Source organism: Tupaia chinensis, unplaced genomic scaffold (genome assembly GCF_000334495.1).
Source record: "Tupaia chinensis unplaced genomic scaffold, TupChi_1.0 Scaffold000511_1, whole genome shotgun sequence".
Taxonomy (NCBI): Eukaryota; Metazoa; Chordata; class Mammalia; order Scandentia; family Tupaiidae; genus Tupaia; species Tupaia belangeri.
The window spans coordinates 2,780,355-2,791,947 of NW_006160024.1; the positions used below are offsets into that span (position 1 = coordinate 2,780,355).

General features: G+C 38.8%; 1 pseudogene; it reads right to left on the bottom strand.

Annotated features, from left to right (window-relative positions):
- Window positions 1-7,283: 7,283 nt before the first annotated feature.
- LOC114009281 (AP-1 complex subunit sigma-2 pseudogene) lies at window positions 7,284-7,743 on the bottom strand (annotated as a pseudogene).
- Window positions 7,744-11,593: the final 3,850 nt, after the last annotated feature.

Consider the following 11,593-nt stretch of genomic DNA (forward strand, 5'->3'; position numbering starts at 1 on the left):
GTCTCTATATCTCTCTCTGTCTGTCTGGTGAGCGCACACGCCCTACAGTGAAAATCTCTCCAAAAAAAAAAAAGAAAAAAAAGAAAAAAAAAAACCCATAGGTTTTTGTTTTATTTGCTGAGTCTGTCAATTAGTGAGTTCTTTTGTTTTATCTCTGGGTGAACCTGCTGACTTTGCCTGGCAAGAGCTAACTTTGGCCTGTAGCTTTAGCAAGGGATATTTACATAAAACTAGCCTTAAACTAACTTAATCTACATATGTTACTAATGCTAATTTGGCTTGTACTAATTTAATCTTAACATATGTTAATTTTAGTTTAAAACAGGCAGGTGGGGGAGTCTGTCTCAGGTTCCCTGGCCCTTTACCCTTGCAGGGTACCTTAATAACAGTAAAGCTCACGGCAGAGAAATTGAGTGCAGGCCAGTACAGTGACACAATGGAGGGTTCATACCAGCTGGTGTTGTCTGTGTGGCCCCGTCACACAGTGGCTGGACCAATCTACATTCCCACCAGCAAGAAAGTTCCCCTTTCACCACACTGATTCCAGCACTTGTCTTTTTTTTTTTTTTTTTTTTCCATCTTAGACATTCTGACTGGGGTTCGGTGGTATCTTATTGTTGTTTTGACCTGCATTTCCCTTACAATGAGGGATGTTCAGCATTTTTTTCAAATGCCTATTGGCTATTCATAAGTCATCCTTAGAGAGTGTTTTTTTCATCTCATTCTCTCATCTTTTAATAGGGTTGATCATCTTTTTTCAGAATAGCTGTTTGAGTTCCTTGTGTATTCTGGTTATTAGCCACAGAGGATAGGAAAACCTTAGGTGAAAAAAAAATTTCATTGCTTATTATTGGTTTATTCAGGCTTTCTATGTCTTCCTGATTCATTCTTAGTAGATTATATGTGTCTAAAAATTTGTGCATCTCATCCAGGGTTTCTAGTTTGTTGGTGTATAGTCACTCATTGTATTCTTTAATGATCTTTTGTATTTCTGTTATATCTGTTGCAATGTTGCCTGTTTTATTGCAAATTTGATTTATCTAGCTTCTTTCTCTCTTCTTAATTAGTCTAGCTAATGGTGTATCAATTTTGTTTATCTTCTAAAAGAACCAGCTCTTGGTTTCACTTATTTTCTACATAGTTTTTTTATTCTCTATCTCATTTATTTCTCCTTAATTCTTTATTATTTCTTTTCTCTTCAAATTGTTTATTGTTGTTGTTTTTCCAGTTCCCTGAGGTGTGTTGTTAGGTTGTCTATTTGCTGCCTTGCCATCTTTTTCTTATGTGCACTAATTGCTATTAACTTCCCTCTTATGACTGCTTTCACTGTATCCCATAAATTGTGGAAATTCATGTACTTTTTATCATTGGTTTTGATAAATATTTTGATTTCAGTCTTGATTTCTCCAGTTGTTGTGAGATCATTCAGGAGCAGATTATTTTGTCTTTATATATTTGTATATTTTTGAGGCTTTTTCTCTGAAATTAATTTGAGTTTAATTAATTAAATTAATCTGAGTTTAATTCCATCATGGTTGGAGAAGATGCTGGATATTTTGGGTTATTGGAAAAGTTATGATGCATTTTCGCTTAGAAAAACATAAAAAAAGTGAGTTTTCTGATAACAGAAATGCCTTATAAAGGCTTGTTTTGTGCCCTATTAAGCATTTAATCTTTGAAAAAATTCCATGAGAGGTGAGAAAAAATTATACTTTGTGGTTGTTGGGTGGAAGGTTCTAAAGGTACTTGTCAAGTCCACTTCATTCCCTGTATCATTTAGATCCTGTATCTCTGCTTATCTTTTGTCTAGATGATCTGTCCAAAGGAGATAGTGGGATGTTGAGAATTAAATCCATTAACATTTCGTGTTATCATCAATATTTGCAGAGTTGTCCCAGCCATTTTGTTAGCCACTTTTCTTTTTGTTGCTGTTGTTCTCTTACTTGCGTTTGTCTGTCTTTAGTTTTCCTGATATAGCACTCCATTTAGTACTTTTTTTTGAAGAGAGAGATTTTTGCTATAAGACACATGCACTTGCTGGAGAGAAAGAGAGACAGAAAGAGAGAAATCACCCTCAGGGGGTTCTTCCTACCTCAGTTTGTCTCACTGACTGCAGCTGCTCTCTGCTCCATGGCACAGGCTCCTTTTCTGCCATTTTAAAAACAACACTAACCTTAAGCAAATTACATACTCAACCTTACTTGGATCTTTTGAATCATCTTTCTGAATTTATAATATTTCTATTCATTTGGAGTGCTTCTTTCTATCTTTTTTTGAAAGGATTATTTTATCTAATTTTATTTATTATTATTATTATTTTAAAATTTGATGAGGGAAGGAGGGAGAGGAGAAAGAGAGAGAGAGAGAGAATAGGAAAGTGAGAAAAGCAAGCTGCTAGGTTTGGAACTTGAAATGCAGTCATCCATGTGGGAGTCCAATATCTTAACCACCACACCACCTACTGGCCTCAGGAGTACTTTTTTCAAGAGAGTTCAGAGAATGCATTATACGACTTCTGAGTCTTGGAGACTCCTTGAAAAGAGATTTCACATTCTTCTGTATACTAATTGTTGCTAGAGAGGTGACTTTTGGGGGCATGATGGTCTAAAGAGGGAGCAGGGTATTCAAGCTAATGTAGCCTGTAACAAAATTGCAGTTTGAAGGGAAAAAGATGTTGAAGAAAAACCAGAGTGAGCCAGGTCCTAGTGGGTAAGTCACTAAATATCCAAGAGGAAAAGTGAGTGGGTACAGAGATATCAACCCATCCCAAGACAAAGGAATTATCTAACTAATATAGTTAGTCCATGAGTTTTTTTCTTTTCTACCAAATGAATTATGTTATAAGAATATTACCTTTCTTTCTCTTCTTTTCTTCTTTTTTAAGGTTTTTGCTATAAGGTATGTGTGCTCACCAGAGAAAGAGAGAGGGACAGTGAGAGGGAAAGTGAGAAATTACCCCCAGGGAGAATGACCATGCTGCAATCCCTTCTCCTCCATTGTCCTGGGATTTTGGGCATCATGCACATGCTCCCAGCATGATTTTCAAATTACCAGGTCCAGAACTAGAACTATGGTTGGCCATGTAGGAGTCCAGCCCCCCAACCACCATGCTGCCTACTGGCCTCAAGGGTATTATTTAGCTTAATAACTATAACATTCAAGATGCAAGTTATTTCCATTTTATAGAAGGGACATCTGAGACTCAGGATTGTGAAAAGACTTGACTGAATCATAGCTACAAGGTGGTAGTGCCAAATTTTGGATTCATGGCTGCTGAACATAAAATCCACACTATGTATACAATGGTACAGATCTCAACTGCTTCGCTCTGAACCCTCTTCATTTCTAGGCATTGGGGGTTGGGAAAAGGGCACTAGGAAAATCTGGGTGCCAGAATATCAGCCTTGAAAACAATGTCTTCCTCTTCAGAACTCCTGGAAGAGGGATTTTGTGTTCATCTTCAACAATCAGGATGTTGGCAGTGGTGACTTCTCTGGGCTCTGAGGATCTGGGGCTTGCTAGGTGGAGTACTTCTCACCAAAACTCCTTCCTTCAGCCCTCAGGAGTGTGCTTCCTGATCCTAGAGATCTCTCATCTTCAGATGGAACAGCATCCAGGAACCTGACATGGGAGAGTCCCACAAAGTGTAGCTGCCATTTCCTTTCTTTCTTTCTCTCCCTCTCTTTCTTTTTATTTCTTCTTTTTCTTTCTTTCTTTCTTTCTTTTTTATTTCTTACTGTTGTGGGGATTTCCCTCACCTTCTTTCCTGGAACAGCTCTTAGCAGCCTGACCTGTGGTGCAGCTAGCATTTCCTCATTAGAAAGCAGCTTCCTAGAAAGAGGAGACTTCATATGCTTCTTTGGCTAAAGGTCAGAAACCATGCCTGAGCTATCAAAACGCAGGAGGCTGTAAGAGAACCTGCCCTGTCCACAAGAACATGGTGATACTGATTGGCACTGGTGTCTGGTTCCTTAAGTCCAGCTCATGTCAATAAGCCTCTGGGCCCTGATCCTAACTCACTGCTGTGCCTACTGCCTGGCCTTGGCCATGGATAAGCTCTTGCCCATGCTGGAATCAGAGGACAATGAATTAGTGGGACCATGCTCCATGCTCTTCACAGTAGGGTGAGGGCTGGGGCAGGAAAGGAGACACTGTTTAGTGAGGAAGTAAAAGCCAGCCAAGCTGCGAATGAACAGAAAACAATATTTCTCTTTAGGATATACCACACCTGTAAAATGTCAACATTTTCCTTCTTTAAGTAACAAATACCCCTCCCCTCTTTTTTGAAAGATTTTTGCTGCAGGGTGCTTCTCCATTCTTCTTTCAGAATTTTGGGCATGCATGCACATGTGTCCAGCATGAATTGCAAGCCACTTGGTACGGGACTCGAACTATGGTTGGCCATGTGGGAGTCCAGCGCTTTAACCACTATAATACCTGCTGGCATCAACAACTACCTGTTTATTCAGTAACAGATTTTGTTCTTTAAAATCACAGATAATCAGAGGGCCAGAAGATGCCATAGTAGTTATATTGCTGAACTCCCACAAGGCTGACCACAGTTCTAGTACCTGACCTAGTGGCTTGAAAATCATGCTGGGGAAAATAAAAAAAAGGAAAGAAAATCATACTGGGTGCAGGGCATATGTGTGTGCATGCCCATGATCTCAGAGGAGAATGAGGAAAAGGAATTGTGGAGTAGCCATCCTCCCTGGGGAGTGATTTCTTACTTTCCCTCTCACTAGCTCTGTCTCTCTCTTTCAGGTGAGCATATGTGCCCTAAGGCAAAAACCTAAAAAACCCCACAAACCCATAGACAATCAGAAATCTGACATTTTGAATTATATCAGTAAGAATGAGATATCCTAATTCTGTCTGAAGGGTATAAATCACATTGCTATGGAGAAGACAGAGAAGCAGCCTCAATTTCTAGCCCGGGCACAGAGTGTCAGATAAACGTTTTCCAGACACAGTAGTCTACATCTGTCTTAATTCTGTACTTTGGAGAACAGAGGCCCTAAATTCACTTCACATCCCTGATATTATGTAAACCCTGTTCCACACAGCACACTCTGCTTTGATAACATCAAAGCATTGTTTTACTTAATTTTTGCCTAAACGGATTTTCTTTTTTTTAAAATTTATCCTTCCCTTAAATCTTACAATAACTTTCTTTTTTTTTTTCTTTTCCTTTTAAAAATATTTTACCAGAGAGGGATAGAGCAAGAGTGAGAATGAGAGCGAGAGCGAGAGCGAGAGAGAGAGGGAAAGTGAGAAAGCAAAACACCAGGTCTGGGACTCAAACTGTAGTTGGCCATGTGGGAGTCCCGTGCCTTTAACTATCATGCCACCTGCTGGCCCCAATCTTACAATAACTTTCTGACTTCCTTCAGTGAGATGGCCTCTGTGTCTGATCAACAATCTCCCTTCATACAATAAATTGGTAAATCTTATATTGCTGGGCTACAGAGTTGTCACTGCTGTTTCTAGGCCTATGGGACTAGGACAATGTGATAATCAGGGGTGGGACCTTACAGTTGAATCCTGATGGCAGACCCAAGTGTACATCATATTTTAGAGGAGTGACAAAATATATACTGCTGCCCAATTGGTGCACGTACTTCTTCACCAGGACCACTCTGCCACTTGTGCCTCATTGGCATTTCCAAGCTGAACCCAGATATTAGGGCTATCTGCAGTGGGAAGCATCAATTGATGCCAGTGGCCTCGGACTTCTCCCGTGGTAATTGTTAGAGTCGGAAGGAGCAGTAATAGATTGCATTCCTCTTTCCCACTGAGTCACTCACTGATTGAGATTAAAGGCTCATTAAAATTTTTTTTTACATGCAATACTTTTATTTTAGATACACAAGGAAAGCTATTTTAGAATCTACTACTTAAAGCAAGCAGGTCTACATATAATAATAAAAAGAAGAGCAGCATTTTGTTATAGCTCAGCACACAGTATTCAAAGCAAATAAGTATGAGACAATGCAAACTTATGCCACATTAAAACCAGATAAATTACATACTGTGGGACAAGGGGAGGAATGGAAGGAAAAAAAAGGAAATGACCAATGTTTCCAAGTCCTTCAAAGTGTAATGCTAAATTTTGCATTTGATAGCCCCTGTAGTTGGTTCAAATGTAGTGCAGTAAGCAAGCAAGAATGAAAATAAATATGCTTGCCTAATACTGTTCGATCAAAACACTATTTTGTAGGTTTTCCTTGCAATGGTAAACCAGTTTGAGTGTCTTAGTTGCTGTTTTTTGATGTCTTACTTAATGATGTCTTACTTAGGCTTTAAATTCTCTACATATAAACAATGAATTATTGAGTACTTTCCTTTTATAATGAAATATGCCATATGTTTTGCTGAAAGTAAATACAATAGTGATCAATAGTAAAGGTTTTAATATTCAAAAACAAGAAGCTATAGTTAACCAAGCATTAAGTATTTAAATGAAGAGTTAAGTATTAGAAAGCCATACTAGTAAAACAGAAGTACTTAGGTATTGAAACTGCATATTAGAAATTTTGAACTATAATAAACTAAGTATTAATGCTTTTAAATGGATACTATTAAGCAGCATATATTACAAGGTACTTTTCTGACCTAACTTTCTGTTTTAAAAGAGACTTTAATATTATATGGCACAAATGTGACTTAAAGGTGGCACTACAAAATGTCTTAAAGACAATGTTTTTAACCTAAATTTTTAAAATAGTACAGAATTATTTTACTTTCTTATATTATTTCCATATACACTTTGTGTGACATATTAGAACACATTTGCTCCTATAGAGTTTAAGATTATTACACTAAATACAGTTTCGTTTGTCTTTCAACATTGGTAAACCTAACCACGGTATGTATTACGGTACTGTTTGTTTCAGCCCAGCACTTCAGCTCCATTGTCTTTGGTAAACATTTTAACGATTGCCAGGTTTTCTTTCTATAAGGTTAATTACAGATGGTTTATTAATGATAACATGTACATGTTTAAGATAAACGTCATTTAAAACACTCATAGGCCATCTTGTGTCAAGAAATTAAATCAGCTCTGAGCAAGAAAAACCTGTATCAAGATCATGTATAGAATGAAAATAAAACAGAAAAGTTGAGAATGGGAACAAGAAAACATACAATCATACAGGTGCTCATTCTGGAATGTTCTATTATAATACGAGGTAGTCAGTCACCAAGCTGAGGATATTTTCTTTCATAAGTGTATCAGTTCCCTCTTTGCTCTGTGGAAGTCTGCACATTTGATGAGTGGTCATTTAGTACACAGGGACATTAAAATATTCATGATGTGACTCCTGCAGTCGATGGCTTACTCAATCGCTTTAAGGGCATTTTTCTTGGTTGTTCCCTGAACTTCTCCTCCCTCAAGAAACCCATCCAGAATAAAATAAGCCTTCTCAAAATGAAAGATGATATCAAGTTCACACACACTGCCAAAATGCTTGTCAAGTAATTCCATGGAACAATGAATTATTTCTAGCTTAATTAATCCATTGTCCTGATCCTCAATAGCACAGCAAAAACACAGACTAACATATCTTAAAAAAAAAATCTTTAGATCATGCCATCAAAGAAGCTGCATATTTTAGGTTTCTGGGCTAAAACAGTTCGAACAAGTTCCCTTGTGATCTTTTTCTTCTCTTTGTGTGATAGAGGGACGCACTGTTTCTGCAGTTGAAGCTTTCCCTGAGAACTAAAAAGCAACACAAACGGCATGGTGACCACGGGCTGTGGCGGAGGCTGAGAAGAAGCACCTGTCACTTTGCTAAGGAAGAGATGCCATGTTGCTGTGGGGAGGGCACCCAGCTGTCATTTTTAAAATTTATTGATAAATTTGTTACTGATAAAGCTGACATTGGACAGTATACATTCTTTCCACAAATAAGTGAAGCATAGAATAGCGTTGAAAATCACAGAAATAGCAGCTCTGCAGTGGCACAAACATCCTGATATGAAGGGGTCCTCGTAAGAAGGAAAATTGCTAAGAGGCAGAGAAGACAGACGCTTTCTTCAATTCAGTGGACTCTCAATGGAAAGTAGGTAGATAAGAGTTAGGCCACAAAGTCTGAGTTTTGCATTAATGTATCCACATAGTTGATCATATAATGTGGCACTTTTGAGAGTGGAAGGGGTGATATCAATAATTATATTAGAACAATAGACATGCACCAAGATGTATGTTGCCTCCACTTGTGTAGAGTGAGTGAGGAGGAAGAAGAAAGAAGGCCAGGTGTTTAATGGAAGGAAACATCCAGAGAGAAGAATAACTATTCTCCTCTTTAGTGATTTTGTTAGAGGGAAGAAAAAATTTAAGGGGGGGGGTGGTCATGACAGTTGCCTTCACAAAGCTGAAGGGATTGTGTGGATGTGGGAGGTCCCTTTGTCATCAAGAACTGGGAGCAGATTTGATTCTGAGTGAGACTAGTCTTGTTAAAGAAGGTGGGCTGCCTGGAGAAGAGTGAGTTCATCCATTCATTCTCTTATTAGTTTATTAATGACTAACTAGTTCATCCAACAAATATTTATTAAGCACAGACACTGTGCTAGAGGCTAGGGGTATAATGGCAAACTAGACAAACTGTACTTTCCTGAAATAAATACCTTTATAAAATAATGATGGAAGCAAAAAAAAAAAAAGGATAAAATCAATAAATAAAGTTATTACAAACCATGTGAAGGGAATGATAAGAAACTGAATATAGAAAATGTAAGAGGGGCCCAGTTGTGATAACGCAGGCCATAGGTCACCACTGCGTGATACTGGATTCTTATGGGAAGGTCTGGGATTCCGATCTGGGGTCCATCTGTACCTGCTGACATGCTGAGAGTACTTGCCGTGCCTTTAGTTTTGGCTTGTGGCAGGGTCCGAGGATGGGGGGCAGTTGTGGTATGGCAAGACCCTGTCTGGGGTATATGTTCCTCTCTCCTTCACGTACTAAGTAATTTAACACATAATTTTTAAAAAGAAAGAAAATACAAGAAGTAGCATTAGATGATTACTTACTGTAGATTTAGTGGTCAAGATGTGACATATAAGGAGGTGATTTGAAACAGGCCAAAAAGCAAAGTAGGAGAATAAACCAATAGATACAGGGACCTGGATGACTATCACACGTGCAAAGGCCCTAGAGCCGTAAAGAACTTGCCATGTTCAAAGAACTGAAAGATTGGAATAACCGAAGGTAGCAATGGAGAGAAAAGGTTAACTGCAGAGGCCGAATCATCCAGGAAAGCCTGCAAACTATGGTAAGAACTTCACATTTCCTTTTAAGTACGAATGAAAACACGGAAGAGGTCTAAACATTGGAATGCTATCATTTAGATAACCCCTTGTGGGGCTAACTCTGGCTGCTATGTGGAGAAGGGGTTTAATGAGTGCAAGAGTAGACGGAGGGCGTCATTCAGGAGGCCTGTCTATTGTGTGGCTGAGCTATGGTGGTAACCTGATGGGCAGTGGGGGTGGCAGAGAGGTTGAAGAGATATGGGTAGATTTGACATCAATTTCGAGGGTAGTCTTTTTTGAAGAAAGGCTTGTGAGTAGCTTGGATGTAGGGTGTCAGAGAAAGGAGGGATCATGGATGACTATGTTTCTGTCTTGAGTAATTTGAGGTGGAGAACACTGGGTGTGGGGATGAGAAGGATGGGAGTGAATCAAGAGCCCTACGTAAGACATACTCATTGTACAAGTTCTGAGTCAGTCCAAATTGGTGGCTGCAAATGCAAATCTGGAATCTAGAGGAGTGTTCTGGGCCAGAGGTCAACTTATCAACATAGACTTAGAATATTTATTTATTTATAGTTGACCAGAGAGGGGGAGAGAGAGAGAGAGAGAGAGAGAGAGAGAGAGAGAGAGAGAGAGAGAGAGAAAGAGAGTTGCGAGGTCTCGCACAAAACACAGTCGGCCATGTGGGAGTCCAGTGTCCTTAACCACCATGGCATGTGCTGTTCCCCATAGACTTAGAATTTAAATTCATAAGAAAAAATAGTATTATCCATTGAAAAGGAACAGTGGAGAAGAGGACTCAAGGATGAGTCTTGAAGAACTTCCATATTTAGTGGTCATATAAGGAGAAATCTGCAAATGAGAATAAGGAGGAAAATCCAATGAGGTTGGGGAAAACTCAGAAGCAACTGGTAGAAGGATCCCCAGCTTGTGAGTGTAAAATTGTGGAGAGAATAGCAGGTTGTGTTTAATGCTGATTGAGGTGAGGACCATAATGTCATTGGATTAGATAACAGACACAACATCCATCAAAAGATGAAGCTCAATAAATAAATAAACAAATAAAAAGGTTTTGGTGGAGAAATCAGAAGACAGAGGTCTGACTGATGGGTGCTACATAGTGACTGGCATATGATATTCTGATGATCTATTTTTGCATAGCATAACACCAAAAAAGTAGATTAAAACAATAACTAATAATTTAAAAGTATAGTGAATAGCATGTTAGTAAATATAATATGGGTGTACAAATTAGGATAACAATGAGATATTTCTCTCTCTCTCTCTTTTTTTTATTTGGAGAGGTTTTTGCTATAGGGCGCGTGCACTCTCCAGAAAGACAGAGAGAGACAGAGAGACAGAAAGCGAGCTGCAATCCCTTCTCCTCCATTCTTTTCTCGGGACCTTGGGCATGCGCACAGCGTGTTTTGGCCAGTGGGTCCAGGACTCAAACCACGGTTTACTACATGGGAGTCCAGCGGCATAGCCATTATGCTATCTGCTGGTTCCAAGAGATATGATTCTTTATACACTGAATCAGCAAAACTTTCTTTTTAAATTTAAATGTAAGTATTGGGTAGGGAGGAATGAAGACAGATTGAGAGTATAAATTGGAAACACCACATACAAGGACAGATAGTATCTACTCAAAATAAAAACTGCTCTTTCTTCACATTCAAGCAATTTAATAGATAAGAGCATGTGTGCACAGGGAATATATTCTAAAATGTTTGTTGTCAAGTTGGTTGTAAAGCAACAACAAATGGAAGCAACCTAACTATCCATCCATGAAGACTTGGGCAAGCCACTTACATTATAAAACTGATCTGTTGTGTGTTCTGCAGTAGCTGTTCAGAAATGAGATGGAGCCACCTCTACCAGCATACACAGCTAGGCGAACATACTGAGTAAAGTGGGTGGAGAGAAGTGCGTATTGTATCATACCAACTAGGGAAACATACATGCCCACAGATACATGAAAGCACACACCAAATGCACTGCATATTTCCAATAGATGCCTATAAGCATGCACATGCACAAGAAATGGACAAGAATAATACATAACAGTGGTTACTTTTAAGAAGGAGACAGGGGAACCAGGATTTAAGGGAAAGAATTTGGGTTGATTGGGTCCCGTTTTTTTTCTTTCAAGACAAATGTATCAGTTTATAAAAAGTTTTATTGCTAAGCAAAGCATGCCAGATCATGAAAGACAGGCATTATATGTCCCTACACAATATATATGAAATGTCAGCCCTCTATGGCAGAAACTAAAAGATTGGAAGGTAAAAAAGCAGGGAAAGCAATGGCGATACTGAAGACAGTGTGGGAGAAGGGTGGGGA